At 38.3% G+C, this 24,081-nt stretch overlaps 1 long non-coding RNA gene across 1 annotated transcript in view; it reads right to left on the bottom strand.

Annotated features, from left to right (window-relative positions):
• LOC149747742 (uncharacterized) overlaps nucleotides 1–23,832 on the bottom strand; it is a 104,712-nt gene extending 80,880 nt beyond the window's left edge. Inside the window, exons 1-2 of the long non-coding RNA XR_016395435.1 lie at nucleotides 23,338–23,832; nucleotides 7,347–7,473 (exon numbers count right to left, since the gene is read on the bottom strand). This is a non-coding gene — a long non-coding RNA (uncharacterized LOC149747742). The remainder of the gene's footprint in view (nucleotides 1–7,346; nucleotides 7,474–23,337) is intronic.
• Nucleotides 23,833–24,081: the final 249 nt, after the last annotated feature.

Raw genomic sequence — 24,081 nt, 5'->3', positions numbered from 1 at the left:
AGTTAAATTATGGGACACCCAGCTGGTGTGACAGAATTTCTAGATGTGTGGAAAACTAGCACATCTGGTGGCAGAAGTGATGTGAAGTGTGGTAGTAGTGTGAGAGTATGGGAGACACAGGAGGTGTTTTTCCCTTACAGAGTGGTTTGGCTCAGTGTATAGACTACATTGCAGGGTAGGGTAGAAGATGTCCTACACGTGACATTATTCAAGACTCAGTAATCAGCTTTGGAAATATTCTGTCATCCATGGTGATTGGTTTATCCTGGCCATATGGAGCCAGACCACATCTGAGAATATCTAGAATCTATAAAGAACTCTCAAAACTCAATAATAAAAAAACAAACAACACAAACATTTTAAAAATGGGCAAAAGATTTGAAAAGATACTTCATAGAGAAGCTATAAAGATGGCAAATAAGCACATGAAAAGATATGCTACATCATTAGCCATTAGGGAAATATAAATTAAAATCATAGTGAGATTCCACTACCTTTATTAGAATGGCTAAAATAAAAGGCTGACCATACTAAGTACTAGCAAGGATATGGATCAACTAGAACTTTCATACACTGCTAGTGGGAATGTAAAATGATACAACCACTTTGGAAGACCTGGCAATTTCTTAAAAATTAAATATATACCTACCATCTGACACAGTCATTCTACTTCCAAGTATTCAGCCAAGAGAAATGAAAGCATATGTTCATGCAAAGACTTATATGCAAATGTTCAATGCAGCTTTGTAATAGTTCCAAACTGGAAACAATCCAAATGTCTCTCAACAGCAGAATGGATAAGGAAATTGTAACATATCCATAAAATGGAATACTATTTAGCAAAGAAAAGAAAAAACTACTGATACACACAACATGGATGAATCCCAAAATAACTATGTTGAATGAAAAAAGCCAGACAAAAAGGAGTACATACTGTATGATTCCATTTATAGAAAAATTATAGAAAATGCAAACTAATCTATACTGACAGAAGGCAGACCAGTGGTTTCCTGGGGATGGGAGTGAAGGCAGGAACGAGGAATTACAAAGAGGCATGAGGAAATCTTTGAGTGTGATGGGTCTGTTCATTATCTTGATTTGGTGATGGTTTCTCCGGCTATACATAAGTCAAAACTTACCAAATTGTACACTTTAAAAATGTGCCTTTATTGTATGTCAGTAACATCTGGCATTAAACCTGCTAAAAATAGCATATTTCCAACTTAACTTTCTTTTTAAAAAATATTTTTGAGGAACATATACATATAGTATAGTATTTACCTTCCTCCTAGCCAGATCCTACAAAAAGGCCCACAGCTGCTCCAGTACCACACTATACAGGAGAGTGCAAAGGAGCAGAAGTGGTAGAAAGAGACAGAAGTCAACTGATTGCTATTAAAATATTTACAAATTTTATAAAATCATACACCCATTTGAATACACTGCCAGGGCTTCTTCCAGGGCCTTGGAGGAGGCCCATGCAAGTGACGGACTGATGGAGATGAAAAGTAACTCCTAAACACTCCTTGGATTTGTGGGAGGTGGGGAGGAAAGTGTGGATCCAGCAGAGGAACAGGCTTCCCAACTCCAGAGGCTCAGAGCTGCAGTTTGGATATTAAGCTGCGTGGCCTTGTTCTGAGGTCACAAGCTAGTAAGGCCTGAGGACATATCAATTACTCAAGGAATGAGGCAAGTTTTGAAAGGTCAGTGGCACCATCCTCTGGAGTTTATGCATGATCACCCAGCACAGACCTGCATAATTGCCCAGGAGATATACCAGTGTGCTTAGACACAGGAGTGTAAGACAAGACTTGCGGATTCTATTACTATGCTGCTTCGGCTTCTATTTGCTGATTTGTGACTTGAGGCAGTGATATAATCTCTGGGTGCCTATTTCAACACTAATAAAACAGAATAACAAGAATTACCTATTTGTGGAGTATACTGAGATCTTCCCATGGAAATAATTTTTATCCTTGTTCTGAAATCTGGCTGATCTCTTCTAATATCTAAAATTGCTTTTGCAATTGGAAGAAAGAGAAATAGTGAAGCGAAAGAGAATTAGATAGCCTAGGCAGATGACCCTAGGTGGGGCAGCACTCCCGCACTGGGCTGGGGCTGCTAACATCTTCCCCTCACTCTAAGGAGCCACACTGAGCCTTAGAAGGAGACTGTGCCGGTGAAGGGTCCGAAAACTTAAGCCTTATTTGCTTAAATCCACCTCTACCTAGAAGCTTTCTGTTACATTTTCCCCCCAATTTTTTGAAGTTACCATTTATTGGGCACTTAACTTTGTGCCAGCCGTATATATGCTTGTCAAATTTTCTCAACCCTGTCGATATATTGGGTTGGCTAAAAAGTTTGTTCGGGTTTTTCTGTAAGATGTTATGGAAAAATCCTAACGAACTTTTTGACCAACCCACTATTTGAATCACCTGGGAAGCCTGTATTTTTTTTTTTTAATTTATTTTTTAAAATTGAGGTATGGTTACTCTACAATGTTGTGTTAGTTTCTGCTGTACAACGAAGTGAATCAGGTGTATGTATACATATATCCCCTCCCTCTTAGACCTCCCTCCCCCCACTCCAATCCCACCCATCTAGGTCACCACAGAGCACTGAGCTGAGCTCCCTGTGCTATACAGCAGGTTCCCACTAGCTGTGTATTTTACACATGGTAATGAATATATCTCAATCCCAATCTCCCAGTTCATCCTACTCCCCTTCCCCTCCCCACCATGTCCACACATCTGTTCTCTATGTCTGCATCTCTATTCCTGCCCTGAAAATAGGTTCATCTGTACCATTTTTCTAGATTCCACATATATACATTAAAATATGATATTTGTTTTTCTCTTTCTGACTTACTTCACTCTGTATGACAGACTCTAGGTCCACCCACGTCTCTACAAATGACCCAATTTCATTCTTTTTTATGGCTGAGTAATATTCCATTGTATGTATGAGCCACATCTTCTTTACCCATTTATCTGTCGATGGACATTTAGATTGCTTCCATGTCCTGGCTATTGTAAATAGTGCTGCAGTGAACACTCGTGCATGTGTCTTTTTGAATTATGGTTTTCTTTGGATACATGCCCAATAGTGGGATTGCTGGGTCATATGGTAGTTCTATTTTTAGTTTTTTAAGGAGCCTCCATACTATTCTCCATAGTGGTTGTATCAATTTACATTCCTACCAACAGTGCAAGAGGGTTCCCTTTTCTCCACACCCTCTCCAGCATTTACTGTTTGTAGATTTTTTTTTTTTTTTTTTTGGCTGTATGCGGGCCTCTCACTATTGTGGCCTCTCCCGTTGCGGAGCACAGGCTCCGGACGCACAGGCTCCGCGGCATGTGGGATCTTCCCGGACCGGGACACGAACCCGTGTCCCCTGCATCGGCAGGCGGACTCTCAACCACTGCGCCACCAGGGAAGCCCTGTTTGTAGATTTTTGATGATGGCCATTCTGACCGGTGTGAGGTGATACCTCATTGTAGTTTTGATCTGCATTTCTCTAATAATTAGTGATGTTGAGCATCTTTTCATGTGCCTCTTGGCCATCTGTATGTCTTCTTTGTAGAAATGTCTATTTAGGTCTTGGGAAGCTTTTAAAATATACCAACCTGGAGGGCTTCCCTGGTGGCGCAGTGGTTGAGAGTCCGCCTGCTGATGCAGGGGACACGGGTTCGTGCCCCGGTCTGGGAAGATCCCACATGCCGCAGAGCGGCTAGGCCCGTGAGCCATGGCTGCTAAGCCTGAGCGTCTGGAGCCTGTGCTCCGCAACAGGAGAGGCTACAACAGTGAGAGTACCGTGTACCGAAAAAAAAAAAAAAAAAATATATATATATATATATACACACAAACCTGGAACCAATTGAAACCAGATCTCTAGGGATGCGGCTTGAGCATCTATAGTTTTTAAAAGCCCCCTGGATGATTCTAATATGCAACCAGGGTTGAAACTCTTGGCACACCACGCTACTTTACGTACTTTAACTTCTTAAATCCTTACACAAACCTGAGAGGTAGGTCTGATTATCCTTATGTGTAAATAAACTGAGGTTCAGAGAGGCTAAATATATTTCTCAAGATCAAATCTCAGAGTCATAATTCAAACCCAGATGGGTATGACATCACAGAACATTTTGCTATACCTGTTCCCATCCTTATATGCCTCTACGAGAAAGAACCACCTTTTAATCCAAACTTTTGCAATTGGCAAAATATGGTGATGCATAAAATATCATGTAATTATTTTCATAGCAAATGTGACTTTCTTAACTCTAACCCTATAAGAAACAATAGAGTAAAGCCATATTCCAGAGTTTAGTTCTGAGTTGGTAAAGTCCCTTATGGCCAACAAAATTTCTGATTATATTTTTTGAAGAGAAGCTTGTTGGTGATGAAAATCTTAAGTACCATCTAGAATTGGAATGGGTCCTATTTGGTGTGGTGTTGGAGGTCTAGGATACAAGGTCATTAGTAGTAATCCAGAATACACTGTACCTCAAGCCTACCCAGTCTCCCCCTCACATTAGTTCCTAAATCCTACATCTTCCTTTTTCTTGGATTCATCGTTCATTTGCTAGAGTACATCCCCAAATAATTATTTCAGTGAAGGTCTGGGGGGCGAGGGGTAAAATTTCTGAATCTTTGGGTATGCGAAAATATTTTGTACTCTCACTTGAAAGCTAGTTTTTCTCAGTATCGTTTTTCCTCAGATCTTAGAAGATATTGTTATGTTGTCTTCCAGCAGTGTTGCCAGTGAGGAATCTGATGCCACACGGATTCTCATTGCTTTGAGCTTAACCTGTTTATTCCTTTGTAAGCCTTTAGGACTTTATCCCTAGTGTTCTAAAATTTCACCATGACGAGTCTAAGTGTTGGTTCTGTTTCATTCATCTTGGTTAACATTTTCAATTTAAAGACTTGCATCTTTCTTAAACTCTGAGAAATACACTTTTATCATTATTTTTTCCTCTGCATTCTCTCTTTCTCTCTTCCTAGCGCCTCTATTACATAAATATTGAAACTTCTAGATCTATTAACTTTTCTTTGTCTTTTGAAATGAATAAGGAAAAGTTCCTCAGCCTCTATCTTCCACTCATTAATTTATTCTTCAACTATCTCTCTTCTATTAACAGATCATCTATAAACCCGCTTTCCTTGAGTGTTTAGTCCTTCTGTTTGTTGAGTTCAGTGCTTTTCTTATATGGGGTTGGTTTTTTACAAAATTTTGATGATTCTTATATCTGTTTATCTTTGTATCTGTTAATCCTTAGTTTCCTGCTCAATAGATTCAATATATGTTATACTAGCTTGCCTTTTCTTAACTAAAGGGAAGGGATATGCTACTAGGAAGAGTGTCTTAATGACTTCTCTTCTGAGGTCAGGAGCTCTCGGTGGTCAGGAGCTAGCTGAGGCAGCATGGCCCTCTCTCTGGCCTCAGTGTCCACAATTCTTCTGTAACCAATGAATAAGCATTGCTACCACTTGCTGTTTAGTGGAGGAGTGGGAGACAGTTGGTGGTCAACCAGCCTAGTTACTTCTTTTACGTCCCCTCAGTTAATAACTTTTATGAATGTCCAGGGCTTGTCCATCTCGCTTGTTTTGCTGAGTCTGGAGTTGGTATGATACCATTGAGTCTGGAGTTGGTATGATACCAAAGTCCTATCTGTATAACCGTCTTCTCCTGAAGTTTTTGGACTGTGTTTTTTTGGGGTTTTTTTTTAGTATTTATTTGGCTGCGCTGGGTCTTAGTTGCAGCACGCGGGACCTTCACTGTAGCATGCGGGACCTTCATTGCGGCATGCAGGATCTTTTAGCTGCAGCATGTGAACTCTTAGTCAGAGCATGTGCGATCTAGTTCCCTGACCAGGGTTTGAACCCGGGCCCCTGGCATTGGGAGTGCAGAGTCTTAGCCACTGGACCACCAAGGAAGTCCCTGTGGTTTTATTTATTTTTGTTCCTAGATATATCTGATTCTGTCTTAGATCTCTTAGGAACTTCTCAATGTTTCTGATAAAGTTCTTTCTCATTTTTCCAGGCTATTATAAGTTGATATGCACACACACACACAGGTGTGTGTGTGTAGCATGTAGAAATGTAAAACAGTCCCACGGAAATAGTAAGTATCCAATAAATACTGTATATTTTGAATGCATGAAAGAATGAATGCATGTACATATTTTGTGTGTTATACACACAGATACACATGCCTCTTTCTGTATTTTAGGTTAGAGGTGGGTGTCGATGAATGTTCTCAGACCACTATCCATAATTGTGAATTACTTTTAGATTTGGGGAGTGTGGAGAAGAGGCAAGTTATTTCTTTTCTGTGTTTAAATGAAAAAAAAGTAGAATTCAGAAGGGAATAATGCCTTAGTTAGCCAAGATAACTAATTTATCTAGACCAATTGCGAGTTATTTTATTTATTACACATTTGTTTCATAATTATATCTGAGTGCTTATGTATAAGACATGAGCTTGACACTGTGGACAGATACCACTATATTTTTCTCTGTCTTTTTCTTCCCCTCTAGCTTACCTTGCCTCCAACAAACACAGCAGCCAGAATAAGGGTGTTTTAGACAAAAAGACCTTGATTAAAATCCTTTTGCTGGGCTTCCCTGGTGGCGCAGTGGTTAAGAATCCACCTGCCAATGCAGGGGACCTGGGAAGATTCCACACGCCGTGGAGCAACTAAGCCTGTGCGCCACAACTACTGAGCCTGCGTGCTGCAATTACTGAAGCCCATGCACCGCAACAAGAGAAGCCACCGCAATGAGAAACCCACGCACCGCAATGAAGAGTAGCCCTCGCTCGCTGCAACTAGAGAAAGCCCGCGTGCAGCAACGAAGACCCAATGCAGCCAAAAATAAATAATAAAAATAAAATAAATAAATTTATTTTTAAAAATCCTTTCTCTGTCACTTCTCAGTTATAGAGCAAGTCTGTCTGAGCTTTAGTTTCCTTATTTAAACAACACAAAAATATCAACCTCATAGACTTGTATTAAATGTAATGACACATCCAAAATGCCTCACATAGTGGATAGTACATCCACAGTATAAGGTCGCAACAAACATTAGTAATCTTTCTACTCTTCTACCCTTCCCTCCAAGAAGTTTACTGTCTCACATTTCTAACTGCAAACTTTTAAAACGGCATTCTGATTATCATTCAGTCTCTTATGTTTGCTTAACATAAGTTTATAAAATGTGTACTTTTGTATATTAAAAAATGATAGAATTGACAGTAGCTTTATCATACATCTCAGTGACTAAACTTTTCAATTTATTCATAAATCTATTCATTTTGCAAACATTTATTGAGCACTTACTTTGAGTCAGACACCATGTTAATCTGTGAAGTAAGTTGACTCTTCGTGGTAGGACCAGGTCTAGGGTGAGGAAGCCTGGCGAGTGAGACATCTGCCCTTAATGTAAAATTTAAGGGATGCCAAAAAACTGAAAAAATCAAGATAAATAATACTTAATGCAATATTTTAAAAATCAAAATTAAGGCAAAAAATCCATGATGAACCCATCAAGATTTTAAACAAGGATAGAATTAGTTTTAATTATTTTTTTCTCTTATCTTAGGCTACCATATGGTTTACTGATCCTATTGTTTTTGTCTGTACATCATCCCTACTTCCTTTGGGGAATGTATCCTCCTTCCCTCCAACTTGTTCCCCTGGTGAGATTATCAAGTAAACTCAAATCCCAAGGCCACACAGATGGACAAGTGAACCAAACCCAACCAAACAAGAGTATCTCATTCTCTTGACTATATTGATTGATCGAAAACAGAATAGGTGACCCAGCATGGCCCAATAAGTATCTTTCTGTAGGAATGAATGAGGTCAACACACAGAGGTAAGCAAAGCCAAGAGTTGTGGAGGGTGAGGGACACAGATAGAAAAAGAAATCTGGAGGATGATTTCATTTGAGAGAAAATATGAGAAGCCACATCCACCTCTTCATTTTCCAGGGACATGAGTCAAAAAATTCCCATTTGTGCTAAAGTTTATTTGAGTTGGGACTCTCCACACTTAAAAATAGAGGGATTTTGACTAACACAAATGTCTAAAGAGTATTTCAAACTTTGAGGAGGATTGGTCATCATCCTAAGTTTAGAAAGAGTCTCAAAAGCAGTATGCCTTCAGTATTGTCCAGGGAGATGGTTGCCACAGATATAACCTTATAGTGAAAATGGAATCAGAAGATCCTTAAGATCAGCCAGTAATTCCCCTTGATCTAATTCCAAGCACACCAACAAGCCTTTGATTATAAATTGCCTTCTTAGGTAGAATTGCCTAGAAAGAGCGTAATAAACAAACAAGTGTATCCAGTCTACTTGACAGTTATATTGTTCATTGTTAAGCAATAAGATGGCACCTAATGGGTCAATGTCCTAGAATCAGATCACTTTGGTGGATGCTAATGTTAATTTTTCTGAGTCTAGAAAGGTTTAGAGGCAACATAATCTAGTGGCTGAAATATAGACTCTTGAGCCAGACTGCTTGGATTTGAATTCTAGCATTGCCACTTACTAGCTGTGTGACTTTGGATAAGTTATTTAACTTACCTGTACCTTATTTTCTCATCTGTAAAATGGGGAAATAATAGTGACTACCTCATAGCATTGTGGGTTTTTTGGGTTTTTTGGGTTTTTTTTGCGGTACGCGGGCCTCTCACTGTTGTGACCTCTCCCGTTGCGGAGCAACAGGCTCCGGACGCGCAGGCTCAGCGGCCATGGTTCACGGGCCCAGCCGCTCCGCGGCATGTGGGATCTTCCTGGACCAGGGCACGAACCCATGTCCCCTGCATCGGCAGGCGGACTCTCAACCACTGTGCCACCAGGGAAGCCCTCTCATAGCATTGTTAAATGAGAATTATATGAGTTAATCTTCATAAAGAAACTAAAACTTATAAATACTATAAAATAAAATAATGCTAAACTGATAAAGAGACCTAGGATGTGATGTCCACCTTAAGCTGCAGTTACTCCAGGAGACTGGATAACTCTCCAGTACACAAAGAAGTTAGAACTTATTTCAACTATCTGCTTACGTTTCTAACTGACCAGTTGGCTTCTAAGCTTCTAGAGGGCAGGGACTGTGCCTTACTGATCTTTGTATTTCCTTTTACTTCTAATGCCTGGGATTTGGCAAGCACAAGGAGACAGAACCCTCTTCATGGAATCCAAAGACTTGGATTTGAATCTTCACTCTACTACCTACTATTTATCCTGGAGCAATTTACTTAACTTCCCAGACCCTCAGTTCCTGCAGCAGTAAAGAGGGTAATACCTCTTTCAACTAATATTGTGAGGATTAATGGAGATAATAATTTAGGGAAGTAGTATGTGTTCAATCAACGTGGGTTTCTTTCTAATACTAAAGTTTATAGTTATGTAAATGTTTTCAATATTATTTAGATTAAAGAGAATCCACTAATCTAAGTATTCCATAACAATGCCACTTTGCAGAGCTTATAAGATCTGCTATTAATGTATGTGCCAGAGGTTCTTCAAGGAAATACATAGAAAATAAACTTAAGGCTTTATTAAAGGAAATTATTTCACTTGCTGGATCCTTGGCCAGGACTTCTAAGTTTAAATGAGATAGAATCAGGTGAGATGAAAAAAAAATTATTGGTTGATATACAAGTCATTTTAAAGGACCTATATGGGACATATGGCAATACATTCAAATTTATTCATTCATTTATACATTCAAAAACTATTGTGATGGGCATTTATTATGAGCTGGGCACTTTGTTAGAGATTTACTACTCATTTTCTATGTTGAGTCTGCACTAAACATAATTTGCATCTTCTTTTAGCTTTAGTTCTTAACAGATGACATTCTGGTCACTCCATAAACATTTTAAACAGCTTTTTAAGCTATATATGACAACATAATACTGAACGGTGAAAAGCTGAAAAGCCTTCCGCTAAAATATGGAAGAAAGAAAGGATGCCCACTCTCACCACTTTTATTCAACATAGTATTGGAAGTCCTAGCCATAGCAATCAGACAAGAAGAAATAAAACGTATCCAAATTGGAAGAGAAGAGGTAAACTGTCATTATATGCAGATGACATGATACTATGTATAGAAAACCTTAAAGACTCCACACAAAAGCTACTAGAACTGATAAACAAATTCAGCGAGGTAGCAGGATTCAAGATTAACATACATAAATCTGTTGCATTTCTTTACACTAGCAATGAAATATCAGAAAGGGAAAGAAAAAAACAATCCCTTTTAAAATCACATAAAAAAAAAACAAACTTAGGAACAAACCTGACCAAGGAGATGAAAGAACTATAAAACATTGATAAAGGAAATTGAAGATGATGCAAATAAATGGAAAGATATCCCATGCTTTTGGATTGGAAAAATTAATATTGTTAAAATGGCCATACTACCCAAAGCAATCCACAGATTTAATGTGATCCCTATCAAATTACCCATGACATTCTCCACAGAATTAGAACAAATAACTCAAAAATTTATATGGAGCCTTGAAAGACACAGAATTGCCAAAGCAATCTTGAGGAAAAAGAACAAAGCAGGAGGCATAACCCTCCCAGACTTCAAACAATACTACAAAGCTACAGTAATCAAAATAGTGTGGTATTGGCACAAAAACAGAAATACGGATAATGGAATAGAACAGAGAGCCCAGAAATAAACCACACACCTATGGTCAATTAATCTTTGACAAAGGAGGCAAGGCTATACAATGGAGAAAAGACAGTCTCTTCAGCAGAGAAAGCTGGGTAGCCACATGTAAATCAATAAAGTTGATTTACATGTGGCTGCCCTCACACCCTCACACCACACACAAAAATAAATTCAAAATGACTTAAAGGCTTAAATACAAGACATGACACCATAAAACTCCTAGAAGAGAACATAGGCAATACATTCTCTGACATAAATCGCACCAATGTTTTGTTAGGTCAGTCCCCCAAGGCAATAGAAATAAAAGCAAAAATAAGCAAACAGGACCAAATCAAACTTATAAGCTTTCACACAGCAAAGGAAACAAACAAAAAACAAACAAAAAGACAACCTACAGAATGGGAGAAAATATTTGCAAAAGATGCGATTGACAAGGGCTTAATTTCCAAAATACACAAACAGCTCATAAAACTCAATAACAACAAGAAGACCTAAATAGACTTTTCTTCAAAGAAGACATACAAAAAAAAAAGAAAACATACAGATGACCAATAGGCACATGAAAAGATACTCAACGTTGCTAATTATTAGAAAAATGCCAATCAAAACTACAATGAGATACCATCTCACACTGGTCAGAATGGCCACCATTAAAAAGTCTACAAATAGCAAATGCTGGAGAAGGTGTGGAGAAAAGGGAACCCTCCTACACTGTTGGTGGGAATGTAAATTGGTGCAGCTACTATGGAAAACAGTATGAAAGTTCCTTAAAAAAACTAAAAATCAGTGCCATATGATCCAGCAATCCCACTCCTGGGCATACATATGGAGAAAACTCTAATTCAAAAAGGTACGTACACCCCAATGTTCATAGCAGCACTATTTACAATAGCCAAGACATGGAAGCAATCTAAATGCCCATTGATAGATGAATGGATAAAGATGTGTTATATATACATAATGGAATACTGCTCAGCCATAAAAAAGAATGAAATAATGCCATTTACAGCAACATAGATGGACCAAAGATTATCATACTAAGTGAAGTAAGTCAGAAAGAGAAAGACAAATACCATATGATATCACTTATATGTGGAATCTAAAATATGACACAAATGAACTTCTTTACAAAACAGAAACAGACTCTCAGACATAGAAAATAAACTTATGGTTAGCAAAGGGGAAAGGCAGTGGGGGAGGGATAAATTAGGAGTTTGGAATTAGCAGATACAAACTACTATATATAAATTAGGTAAATAACAAGGTCCTACTGTATAGCACAGGGAACTATATTCAATATCCTGTAATAAACCATAATGGAAAAGAATATGTATATATATGTATAACCGAATCACTTTGCTGTACACCAGAAACTAACACAACATTGTAAATCAACTATACTTCAATTAAAATAAAAGATTAAACAGCTTTACTGAGGTATAAATGATTTACAATAAACTGCACGTTAACTTTTGACATATGTATACATCTGTGAAACCAACACCACCACCAAGATATTAAACATTATCAAGCATATCCATCACTCCCAAAAGCTTCCGTCAACTTTATGTGTGAACAAAAACCAAATCTTCAGACTCCTAGGCTGGTGCTGCTTCTCTTATACTTGAAGAAAGTTTGTGATTTTGTATGTTATTCATCCATATTGTGTGCTATTGTACACTTATGGAAAAGAGCATAATTGAAGATAAAATATTTTATTTGTAGAAGCCCCAAACTTATACTGCAGACTCCATATAAAGTCTGCCATTTGGTAATGAGACATCTTGCCTGCTTCCTGATGAATCACCAGTTCACAGTCCTTCCAGAGACCTTGCCCTTGGATTCTGGGAGGTAACCAGGTTTGTTGTGTCTTTATAATAACTTCCATTTTTGCTTCCTGCTTAGGCAAATTTAAGCGGTATTCTTGCAATTTGTTGTCTCAATTTCTTTCTCTTTATCTGTGAGGGTGGTGGTGAAGTTCCTGGGCTCCCGAGGCAGACTGCCTGGGTTCAAATCCCACCTCTCTCACTTACAAACGACAGAGCTTTGGTCAGGTTACCTCTCTGCACAGAGCCTGGTAGTTTGACAGTAAATTCTTGGTAAATGTTACATATAACTATTTTCTCTGAAAACTGGTTATATACTATTCAGACCACACAGCAGAAATGTCCAAATCTCCTGTCTTATAGGATTGTCCCCTCCTCCATCTCTAGGTTTTACATCTGTACATTTTAAGAGATTAGTCCATTAAAAGCAGAATTCCAGCCCACATAATGTTCTAAATTGGGAAACAATTACTAAAGCTGATTTCACTTCTATATTTCTTTCTGGAACCAAGGAATATTTTCATGTAAATCTACATTAAAGGGTTTTGGGGAATATATATATGTAAATATATGGAAGCATTAGATGTGAACTAGTTAGTTGCAAAAGAATTAATAGTTTTGCTTTAAAAAAAATCAAATCAGATGTACTTTTTGTTATTGCTCTGTAATAAACCCCTCATGTACATTATTTCAGTTAATCCTTATGTCTCCACACTGAGGAGGAAGAGGAGGGGTTGGTCTTGCTGTCTTGGGTGGCCGAGGTGGAGGAGATGGAAGGGGAGGCAAGAGAGGCAGGCACGCTTGGTGTAATTTGAAGAAAATACATTGTAATTTCTGAATGACTTTTTTGCTTTTTCATTTCTCTAAAATTGTTTTTATATGGTAGCAAACACCATTTGCTTTAGTTTCAGTGCCCATATCACAGAAGGGCCTAGGTTATAAAAGAAGTCAAAAGTAGTCCTGAATAATCAGAACCCTTCTGCCAGATTGTCTACTGTCAATTGTTTCTGCCACTGCTTCTTCTACGTCTTCTTCCTCATTTCCTGGCCCTGGTTCGGAAGCACTCTCCTCCACCAAGTCATCTTCTGTTAATTCCTCTGGTGTGGTGTCTGTTAGCTCTTAGGTTTCTCCAAGATCCGTATCTTGAAACTCTTCACCCTCCATCCCCACCTTTTTTGCTGTATATCCATAATCTCTTTCATGATCTCCTTGACTGGCTCTGTTGTAAATTCTGTGAAGTCATGCACAACATCTGGACACAGTTTTCTCCAGCAGGAATTCATCGCTTCAGGCTTGATGGCTTTCATGGGTTTTTCTATAACCGTGATGGCATATTCAATGGTGTAATCCTTCCAGACTTTCATGATGTTCTCTCTCTTGGGGTTCTCTTCCATAGCATTGACAATCCTTTCCATAAAGTACCATGTGCAATGAGGTTTAAAGGTCCTTATGACCCCTGATCTAGAGGCTGAATTAGAGACGTTGCGTTTGGGGGCAAGTGGTCACTTCGACACATTTGGTGTTGAACTCATGGGATTCGAAGTGGCCAAAGACATTGTCCAATATTAAAAGAAATTTAAAAGGCAATCACTTACCGGCAAGGTACTTCCTGACTTTAGGGACAAAGCATCGACAGAACCAATCCAGAAAACTGGTTCTGGTTGTCTAGGCCTTCTAGTTGTAAAACCAACAGACTGGCATCTGGTGTTTATCTTTTCCCTTCAAAGCTCAGGAGTTAGCAGCCTTATAGATAAGGGCAGTCCTGATCATAAACCTGACTGTATTTGCACAAAACACTAGAGTTAGCCTATCCCTGCCTTAAATGCTTGCTTCTCTTCCTTACTAATAAATGTCCTTTGTGGCATTTTTCCTCCCAGAATAGGGCACTTTTGTCTGCATTAAAAACCTGTTCAGACAGATATCCTTTCTCCTCAATGATTCTCTTAATGGGATCTGGGAACTTTTCTGCTGCCTCTTGGTGAGCAGAAGCTTCTTCTCCTGTTATCTTGACATTTTAAAGCCAAACTTCTTTTTAAAATTATCAGACCATCCTTTGCTGGCATTAACTTCTCCAGCTTTAGATCCTTTACCTTCCTTTTGCTTTGTCATATGGCTTCGTTTTTCTCTCAAATCATATTAGAGTCTATAGGTATCCCTTTCTTATAGCAATCCTGCACCCACATAAAAGCTGCATTTTCAATATGAGATAAGAAGGTATTTCGCCAAAAGTGCAAAGTTTTGCACCAGCTACAAGTTTTTATGATTTTCCTTTTCGTTTTTAACAACAGTCTTTACTCTGGATTTACTTATCTTGAAATGGTGGGTAACCACAGTTGCAGACCTCAATCTATGCTGCGTATCAAGCAATTCAGTTTTTTCTTGTAATGTCATAACTTTGCTTCTTGGGAGAATTTCCAGGATCACTAGCAGCACTTCAAATGGGTCCCTGGTGTTATTCAAAGTTTATGGCATTGACTAAACACGATGAAAAATACTTGAAAGCCATGAGAGATCACTTTTTACTGCAATATGCAATTTACTAGGGAGACAAGTGCTCACATGGAGATGATTAGCGTCACACAGCACTGTACTCATAACATGCAACACTTGAGTTTATCATTATAGCAGCAGGAGGTGGCTACGAAATTATTACAGTAGTATACTATGTGCTACAGTTAATTTTATGCAGTTATGATTTAATACTGATTTAAATATGATTTAAATTTAAATATGATTTAAATCTAAATATGATTTAAATCTTTATGTTTGTTTACCTTTTTCTTGATTGGGAGTGGTGCCATGTATGGTCTGTAAGTGTGTTTTGATAAATTTTAACTTTTTATAATAGATCTGTGTATATTTTATGGTAGTAAATGATAAAGTAGACTAGTATCTGCATATATTTTATGCATTCATGACATACCTAACTTCTTTTTTTTATTTTTTGGTATTTCTAGGCTACTCAGTTTGCGAGTTATTTCAGATTGTCACAAATCTCAAAAACTTTTTCCAATATATTTATTGAAAAAATATGTGTATAAATGGCCCTCACAATTCAATCCCAAGTTGTTCAAAGGTCAACTGTATATATACATACACACATGCACACACACACGTATATACACACAAAGGCATAGAACAAATCTCTTATTACTTAAAACAGACAATCAAAATCTGATATCAAATATTCTTTAAATAGTTGAGTTATTTATTCACTTTCAATGACATTGTTCCACAGGACACAAAATTTAAATGTTAGCTAACATAATCATTCTTTCTGGCATGTAATAGCTAATGAAGACACATTAACAAAGCAGTCGTGTCAAGTATTTTAAACTGTCCTTGAAAGGGTAGACACCAAGAGTTCTTCATGGACTACCCATTGTTCTTAGGCAAGAGCTACTGACTCTTCTCTTTGCACTTCCTCTTCCCTGATCAAAGCTCTTCCAAAGAATTGTCTACTTAATTTCCACTGACTCTCCTTTCTCTCTTGAGCCTACTTCAATCAGGTCTTCCTCCCACTGTGTCATCAAAACTGCGCTTATCAGAATCACCAATGACCTCCATGCAGTTAAATCTCAAGGACAAATCTCAGCTCTTATCTCATTCCACCTATCAGTAGCATATGACTTATTGGTTGGTTTCTTCTTCCTGAAACAGTTTTTTCACTAGATCTCCAAGACACCTCCCTCCTTGGTTCTCCTCCTCCCTCAATGGCCATTCTTTCTCTGCATTCTGCATTCTTTGTTGAGTTCTCCTTTACCTTCCTAACCTCTAAAAATTGGAGTGTCTAGGACTCCTTGTATAGACCTCTTCATTATCTACATACACTCACTCATTGGAGTTCTCATCCAGTCCATGACTTTAAATGTTATTTACATGCTATTGCCTCACAAATTCATACAACTAGCCCAACTCTTACACAAACTGCAGACAGGTATACATATCCAACAGGCTATTTGACATCTCCATTTGGATGTCTACAGGCATCTCAACAAGCCCCAAACTAAACTGTTAATCTTCTACCCTATCGCTCTTCCTTCATCTTCTCCATTTCATGAAAGTAGTAGCACCATTCTTCCACTTGCTCAGGCCCAAACCCTGGAATCATTCTTGACTCCTCTCCTTCTCTCACACCCCACATCCAGTCCATTAGAACATCTAGTCAGCTGTAAACTTATTCACACTACCAGTCACACTACTTCTCATTACCTTCTGCTCTGCCAACTTAGTCCAAACCTCTATCATCTCATGTCCCCTTCACTTGGTCAGTTTTTTATCTTGTGAAGCAATGCATTTAAAATGTAAGTTAGATTGTTACTTTTTCTGCTTAAAACTTTCCTATGGCTTCCCATTTTACTCAAAATGAAAAGTCTTTAATTGTGACCTATAAGCCCCCTATGATGTTTCCACCACCACCAACACCTCTACCAACTCTCTGATCTCATTTCCTACTGCTCTCCCTCTTGCTCAACCCACAGTATCCACAATAGTGTCCTTGCTGCTCCTCACAGACACCAAGCACACTCCATCTCAGGGCCTTTGTACTTCTAATGATCTACAAATATTCCTATGTAATGCTCTACCTTCTTTGTCACCTAGGCCTTTCCTAACTATCCTGTATAAAATAAGTCCCCTCATCTCTCTCGATACCCTATCCTGATTTATTATTCTTAACACTTTTTTATTTTGAAATAATTGTAGATTCATATGCACTTGCAAGAAATAATACAGAAAGATCTTGTGTACGCTTTACTCAGTTTCCCCTAATGGTCATATTTTACAAAAACTACAGTGCAATAGTGCAACTAGGATACTGACACTGATACAGCCAAGATACAGAACATTTCCACAGTTCTATCACCTCAGGGATTCATGGTGCCCTTTTACAGCCACACCAACCACCCTCTAGCCTCTACTCCCTCCTTAACCCCTGACAACCACTAATCTGTTCTCCATTTCTATAGTTTTGTTATTTCAAGAATGTTATATAAATGTAGTCAAACAGTATTAACCTTTTGGGATTGGCCTTTTCCACTTAGCATAATTCCCTGGAGATGCATCCAAGTTGTTTTGTAATGGCATTTTTTATCACCTGACATATATACATACATATTTATTTGCTTATTAGGATAAGTTCCCCGAGAGCAGGGAATCTATTTTGTATACTGTACTTATGATGTAGGCATAAACATCTGTTGAATAAATAAAGTCCAAACTCTTTAACATGACCTATAAGATCCTAAATGAAGCATGCTTACCTTTCCAACCTCATCTTTCATTTCCATGGCTCCTCCACCCTGCCACACCACTCCCATCCAGATACACTAAATAGTGAATAACGCCATTCAGTTACGCTAAACATCTTGCCATTTATAGCAGATTGCCTATGTGCTCTGATGTGCTGTTGTTGTTTTTTCCACTTTTGCTGTTTAGAACTGTGGTTCTCAAACTTTAGTGTGCATCAGAATCACCCGGCTGATCAGGCTTATTAAAACAGATTGCTAGGGACTTCCCTGGTGGTCTAGTGGTTAAGACTCTGTGCTCCCCACTGCAGGGGGGGCACGGGTTCTATCCCTGGTCAGGGAACTAAGATCCCACAGGCCGCTTGGCACAGCCAAAAACGAAACAAAACAAAATAAAATAACCCTTAAAAAAAAAAACAAACAGATTGCTAGGCTCCACTCTCAGAGTTTTAAATTCAGTAGGTCTGGGATAAGTCCTGAGAATCTGCATTTCTGACAAATTCCCAGGTGATGCTGATGCTGCTGGTCCATGAACCATACTTGGAAAATCATTGTGTTAGAACATTTTTTTATTTCCCTTCCCATTTCACTTGCCTAATTTCTTACTTAACCTTCAGTCCTTCCCTCACCCCAGAACATGGTGTTCCACGGCACACTGTACTTACCCTATCCCATCACTTATCACAGGATATTATAATGTCCTATTTATGTGTGTCTCTCTCCCACCAGACTATATCCTCAGCACTTAGCACAGTCTGACAGAGTAGGCACTCAATGTATATAATGACTGAATAGGTTCCTTAATTTTGATACCTTAAAAGACTCAACTGAAACAATATCTTTACAGTCATATGTTATTTAGAAGGCAGTGCTTCTATGGGCTAAAAATAAAAGATGAAAACACACCAAGGATCCCTTCATCAATAGGCTTAAGGAAAAATAAGGCAATTTTTAATGTTAAGATTTTCTAGGAAGTGTTATTGTTTATTACAATTCTTTTCAACCAGAACACCTCACACTGAAATAATGACTGATGACAAAGGTCAAGAATTCAAGTTAAGATACTTTACCCATTACTTTTTCAATAATTACTTCAAATCTGTATTTTGTTCTTCTAAAAGTGAACTCTCTTCCCTTCAGACTAAACACCCCAAACCACAAGACTATCTAACATAGCCAGGACTTCAAAGAACGCTTTAATTGAACCCCAGAGCTGGCCAGATGTTGAAATCAGAACAAACTTGCTTGCACAGGTCTATAAACCATTATCTAAAATTCCAAATTCCAAAAAAGCTCTAGAAACGTAAAATTTTTCACAAGTTTAAGGCAAATTCATTTAGCAGCAAAATCTGACCCAAACAGATATGTAGTTATTTTATGTTATAGGGCTTTATCCAAATTAGTGTTAATACTAATGCATTTTTGTGGCATGAATATTAATATGTTTGATTCTAAGATGCTACTCCAGACCCCACTGAGGTGTTACAGAAAATATGGTATATGCATTATATTCCTGTCTAAAATCCCAACAATTCTGAATTCTGAAACACATTTGGCCCAAAGGGTTTGGATGAAGGATTATGTGCCTGTATTGAGATATCAATTTCTCTAATCCCTGTATTTTTGTCTACTGTATTTGAAATATTTATCTAAATAATGCCCCCTATTGTTTTCTCATTTTGTATCTGAAAAATGGGTCTTAATGAAAATAGCTTTTGGGAATTCCCTGGCGGTCCAGTAGTTAGGACTCTGTGCTCTCACTGCTGTGGGCCTAGGTTCAATCCCTGGTCAGGGAACTAAAATCCCACAAGCCGCACGGTGTGGCCCCCCAAAAAAAGCTTTCTTCATTTTATCTGTTTTAACATTAGATAAATACTGTTGGAAACTCACTGCTTCTATTCATATATGACACTTTCTTTTTAAATTAAGGAAATTCTATACTTCTTCGGGATCTGTGGCTCACTCCCATCAGATGAATCATCATCATCCTCACATGAATCATCACCAGAACAACTGAAAGTATAGAACTAAAAAAAATGTCTAGTGGAAACATATCATTTTGAAACACATCTGAAAGGCTAATGTCACACTTACAAGCCACTGACATTTGGCAGACTCAACTGATGAAAGTAGAATTTTTGTAGATTAAAATGTAAAGCGGACAACAGTAACAGAATATTATCACTGTAAAGAGCAAAAAACACCTAAGATATATTTAGGAATGAACTGAACAAGAACTGTACAGGATCTATGAAGAAAATGCCACTGGGGAACATTAAAAGAAAACTTGGGTAAATAGAGGGCCACATATTTCTAGACTGCATATTTGGTTTCAAAAGGAAGAGGAATCAGGTGACTTTAAACTGAAAGAGAAGTTTATTTGAAGAGAGGTAACTTGTGTAGGTCCCCAGAAGCAGAAAGGACAGTAAGACCTTAGTAGGGCAAACCAGGACCTGGAAAGCCCCAGAACGCCAGGCAACTACCCCACTACCCTCTTTGGGGACCACAGGGCTTCCTAACTGCTGCTCTCTGTGCATCTGCTGCTCTCTACAGGCCTGCTTTCTCTGTACTACCTGCACGTGGGTCAAACGTCTCTCCCTGCCTTACCCTTGTGTCATCACTTTCTAGGTCAAGAGCCCAGGTTAAGACTGATTGCAAATTTCTTGAGAGAGAATCTGATTGGACCAGTTTGAATCCGTTATCCACCTACTCCTGGTCCAAGCAGCTATGGCAGGGGAAGGGAGAGGGTTAAGTGGCTATCTGCTTACTAACATGGGACAAGGATGCAGACTGGAACATGAGTGAGAGGTGCAGGCAAATTGAATGACATGTCCATTATAGATGAGCAGATTCCACATTGTGGAGATACAATACAGAGGTTAAGAGCACAGGCTCTGGGACCAAACTGCCTGAGTTTGACTTTGCCAACTTATTAGCTGCTTGACCTTCAACAAGTTATTCAATCTCTTTACGCTTCAGTTTCCTCATCTGTAAAATGAGGGTGATGATAATAGAGTTGTTGCATGGATTAAATGAATTAACACATATAAAGCACTCAGTAAAAACCACATAAGTATTTTATTACTTTTATAAAGATGCCCATTTCCCCTAAATTAGTCTATAAAATTAATGCAATTCAAATCAAAATCACAACTCTTAATTTGATAAAATAATTTTAAAGTTACTATGGAAGAAATATCTATGGAGAGAATGGCATAGGTAGAATGTGAAGAGCACAGAGACTGATGCAAGTTATTGGTTATGTTCTAGATATCACATTGGTGGTTTGTTTCACATTATGTTTTTTAATGTACATATATGACAAAATTTTCTTTTATATATATCAAATATATTTTTGAAAGACACTTCTTTTTTTCTTGGTAAAACACCAGTAACACCACTTTTCCTATGTCAATGATTCTGATTATTCCCTTTTTTCTATGCTTATAAGAGGGACAATGACTAACACAAACCCCAGTGTCTTTTTTTTTAACATCTTGCTTTATAATGGTGTGTTAGTTTCTGCTGTATAACAAAGTGAATCAGCTATACGTATACATATATCCCCATATCTCCTCCCTCTTGCGTCACCCTCCCACCCTCCCTATCCCACCCCTCTAGGTGGTTACAAAGCACCAAGCTGTTCTCCCTGTGCTATGTGGCTGCTTCCCACTGGCTATCTATTTTACATTTGGTAGTGTATACATGTCCATGCCACTCTCTCACTTCGTCCCAGCTTACCCTTCCCCCTCCCCGTGTCCTCAAGTCCATTCTCTACAAAAAGACACTTCTTAAAGAAATACTCCAAAAAGGAAGACCACTAAGCAGGGATTTACCCTACCAGAAATTTAAAAATAATTTAAAAGTACACTAAAACAATAATATTATTATCCAATAACAAAAAATCAATGGAACAGAAAATAAAGTACATATGAAAATTTAGTACTGTATAAAGGTAGAATTTCAAATCTACAGGGAATACTGAGCATTCAATAAATGGTATAGGGCACCATCAAGTCGTTTAGGGAAAAAAATATTAAGCTAGATTCTTCCTTTCCTCCTCCTAAACAAATTTCAGAAGGATTAACTATTGAAATACTTTTAAGAAGATACCTAAAAACGTTAGAAGAAAATACACACTGCTAAGCATGACATTAAAGCTGTAAATGTAAATAAAGGAAAAGACCTACCTAAAAATGAAAAACTTCACAAGAACCCCATCACCTTAAACTTACTACTCATTTGCACCTATTTATGGGTTCTGATTCTGATTAATTCTATATAAACAGTTTTTACATAATACAAAACTGAACATATATAATTTTATGGTAAACATTTTATATAACCTTATCATGTACTTTTCTTGTACTCCTACTGTCTTTCTATTTAGCCCACGCATCATGTCAGGATAGTCCATTCTCTACTCTGCTTCTCTCTCCCCTTTTAAAATAACTTTCTTTGAAAGTTATAACCATGTACTTTTTCTTAAGTGAGTTTTAGTATTGTTTTCTTGAGATCTATAAAGTATATATATATTTTTGCATTTTAATTGAAACTGATAATATACAAATAACCTAGAGATGAACTGTATCCTTTGCTAATTGTATTAGTCCATCTGGCATCGTATGTTCTTTTTGCTAGACGTCCCTTTTTTTCTTCCAATAAAAGTTTTATTGGGTGGAAGCCATATAAAGAAAACAAAGGAAAGAAAAACTTCCTTCAGCAAATAAACACCACAGGCTATATTTAAAGATAAATTTAAAATTGAAAAATACTTGTGATTATGTTTTAGACAAAGGTTAATAATATTCCTAACGTACAAAAAGCCCTTGTAATTTAAAAAATGTGACTATTTCAAATAGGCAGAAATCATGAACTGGCAATTCACAGAAACAGACCCAATAAATATACGGAAGATGTTCAGTTTTACACTTAGTCAACAAAATGCAAATTAAAACAAGACGATAAAGATGATAAAAGATTTTTTTTAAAGGTGACAAAGATCACAAAGATTAACAATACTCGACTGGCAAAGAGAGGAAGACCCAGCTGTCATTCACTAGCCACTATGTTGGTGGAAAAGTATTCAATACTTTTCAAGGGAAGAGTCTGGTAACAACATCTAGAATCTTACAAATGTGCATTCCCTTTGATCCAGTAATTATATTTGTATGAATTTATAGTACGGAAATTATCAGGGATATGTACAGTTTATGTATAAGAACACTCATCTAGTTTTGCTTGCACAAGTAAAAAACTGTAAATACCCTAAAAGTCCAACAATTTAGGGGTTGGTTGTACATATTATAACCATATAGCCATTAAATGCCATTACATACACATAGCCATTAAAAATGATTACGTAACCTACTTTATCTGGAAAGATATGAGACATTATTTGGAGAATATAACATGCTCACATTTTCCTATTTTAAAAAAAGCTTTACGTGTATATATTGGAAAAGTCTCCAAGTTTATACAGCACTATGTTAATACGGTTATTTCTGGGTGACGAGATCGTGGGTGAGTTTAAGTTTCTTTCATATAGGTTTATGTACTTACTACTGGACAGTTGCAGGGAGTAGGCATTTTTTTAAAAAGCAGTGTTCTTCTTACAATCACAAAATACTAGGAAACTGTTAATTTGCTGAGAGAAACGGGCAACGGGTGACGAGCCCGCCAGAACGGGGGCTGAGAGAAGCGGATGCCAGTCGTCCGAGCCTCGCCCTGCCGCTGCCGAGGGAGCACAGTAACCGGAAACACGCCACGCGAGACCTCGGGAATTCTGGGTACGCACGGGCCCCGCGTAACCTCACAAGGAAGAAACTGTTACATTTAAAAGAAAAACCATCTCTTTCCTTTAACACAACACCATTAGCTCAGTCAAGGGGCGTGTCTATCCTAAGATGAGTGCGGGGGAGGTCGCGAGGGCGAAAGTCTTTCTTTAAAATTAAAGTCTTCCTTGTCTCCCCCTCCCCTCCACCAGCCTCTTCCCGTCACTCCGCAGGAGCTTCGAGGCCGCCCCGGGGAAGGCTGTTTCTACGGGTGACAACTTGCAGGAACAAGGCAAGCTTAAATGCCGCGAGCCGACTATTGTGTGCTAATGCCGCCCAGAAAGGTGGACGGTGCGCGACGGAGCGCCGGGCGCGGAGGCGAGGCACGCTCTGACTGGCCCCCTGTTCCTCAGGCTGATGGACGGGCGGGGCGACGCGGCGCGCGTGCGGAGAGGCGTCCTCGCGCCCCTGCCGGTCTCCCCGGTGCCAGTGTGGGTGCTCCAGTCGGGGAACTGGGCGGAGCGAGGGAAGT

The sequence above is a fragment of the Delphinapterus leucas genome, chromosome 13 (assembly GCF_059928025.1).
Source record: "Delphinapterus leucas isolate spDelLeu-1000000601 "Yukka" chromosome 13, BTC_Dleu_Yukka2, whole genome shotgun sequence".
NCBI lineage: Eukaryota > Metazoa > Chordata > Mammalia > Artiodactyla > Monodontidae > Delphinapterus > Delphinapterus leucas.
Note: the sequence above shows the minus strand (reverse complement) of the source record. Positions and strands in the feature narration are given on the sequence as shown.